Genomic DNA, 1,890 nt, shown 5'->3' with positions numbered 1-1,890 from the left:
TTCTTTATTGAGAAAGAACACTGAGAACACAGCAGCCAAGGTTACAGGTGCGTGTGCTCAGTCAGGACAGTTTGAACTGATAAACTGGGTCAAAGTTATGGACCTTGGGAAATATTTCCCCAACAACTACAACAACAGTCTTTCCGTTTATTCCCTCTGTTCTTTAAGTGTATATTTTCCCATTTAATGCTTAAAAACGTTGAACAGCAGCTGCACATGATGCTGTTTTGACCCCTCTTTTAATTTTTTATTTCAGNCATTAACTGGGCTAAGATGACATTTAACATCTAAGAAAGATAGTATGGTTCTAACACACTGAGGTAAAAATAAATCTAATCTTTCCCACTCTATTTTCCTAACCATACTATCTTTCTTAGATGTTAAATGTCATCTTAGCCCAGTTAATGTCTTCAGGGCTCGACATTAAGGACTGCCCGATGGCCCGGGGCCATCTAGTATTTAGCTCGGGCAATGAAGCCTCACCTGCTGGATGCCCGATCGGGCAATCTATTATGCCAGTATCATGCAGCTCGCGGATCCAGTAATGAGTGACCCGAAAGTAAAACTAAACATATCTAAAACAGCATTTAAACTGACGGTATGTTTAAGCTACATTATACCATCAAAACATTGATTTTAATTTCTAACAGAGGCCGACTACAAAAGGTAGACTCAATGGCTCTTCATGACATTAATGAGCAGTCCCAAAACATGCTGCTGTATAAAAAGAAATAGGTCCTGATTTCTTCTATTTAGTGTTGGATGATTTGTTGTATTGATTGCTGATGGATGTTAAGATATGTTTTACAATTAAAACAAAAAGATTATTGTATTTGGAATCAAAAAGTTTACAAATCCTAGTTTTAATAAAATGACTAGCAATATAGGGTTTATTCAACAGCGGTAAAGCATTAAGTTGAAAAATTAACGCACACTGAACTGTAAAACGTACCATTTAGGAAAGGACCTGATCAGAAGGATTGACTAGTAAGACAGCAAAGAGGTGGTGGAGGTCTCTGTCATGTACAACCATTGGTAGATGTTACACCTGAAAGAAAGATAAGGAAATAAGACAACACAGGAGGACAAACACCTTCTTAAGTAAAAGACCAAATCATGTCAAGCTTTACATCTTTCAGTCTTTACAATGCACTGTTGGAAATGACCTTCCAACTGCTAAATTCAAACTCAATACCATAAATAACTGGGTACCAAAGTGCTTTACCTGATAGAACACGTTCCACACGGAGCAGCAACCATCCGGCTGGGCCTTTTGCTGCATATCATCTCCTCCCTCTTTTCCAGTAGATATCTACTGCCTCTGTCCAATAAAACAGAAATGCCCCAAAACAATCCTATTTAAAAAGTAAAAAACAATAACTTGCTTTTGGCATTCAAATGTATTAGAATCTCACCTTTTTCCTGGATGTCAGGAAGGCCAGGAAGTCGTTCCCTTCAAGTCCGCAACCAGTCATAGGAGTTCAAATGCAAAGCCTGAACGATGACAAGAGCGGGAGACTTACATTTTACAAGATAAGTAATACCAGAGCAGTGTGTACGACATGCAGAGAACAGATCAAATCCCCTGACAGGCTCGCACACTTTGGTGATGTCCTCAACTGATAATGATGTTTCATTTTTAGCAGCAAAGTAACAGTACTCAAGGTTGGACCCAACTCATGTACAGTATCTTTTGCATCTCCTCAACAATGGTCTGTATAGTTGAGTTGAAACAAACTGTCCCTACAGTTTCAGGTAGATTAACACACATTTGTAAGAAAAGTTTGCAATGAAGCACGAAACCCCTCTTTGTATTAAGCTAGCTGCCACAGAAAGTACAGCTTAACATGCTAACCTGGTAGAGTTAGCTAACGTTAGCTAACTTCATGT

At 38.8% G+C, this 1,890-nt stretch overlaps 1 long non-coding RNA gene across 1 annotated transcript; it reads right to left on the bottom strand.

Moving 5' to 3' along the window:
• Positions 1-847: 847 nt before the first annotated feature.
• On the bottom strand, positions 848-1,636 carry LOC104960535 (uncharacterized). Its single transcript, XR_799996.1, has 3 exons — positions 1,416-1,636; positions 1,226-1,321; positions 848-1,048 (listed from the first exon to the last, which is right to left on the bottom strand). It is a non-coding gene; the product is annotated as an uncharacterized lncRNA (long non-coding RNA).
• Between the last annotated feature and the right edge of the window lie 254 nt (positions 1,637-1,890).

The sequence above is a fragment of the Notothenia coriiceps genome, unplaced genomic scaffold, assembly GCF_000735185.1.
Source record: "Notothenia coriiceps isolate Sejong01 unplaced genomic scaffold, NC01 NC01_scaffold00031889, whole genome shotgun sequence".
NCBI lineage: Eukaryota > Metazoa > Chordata > Actinopteri > Perciformes > Nototheniidae > Notothenia > Notothenia coriiceps.
Note: the sequence above shows the minus strand (reverse complement) of the source record. Positions and strands in the feature narration are given on the sequence as shown.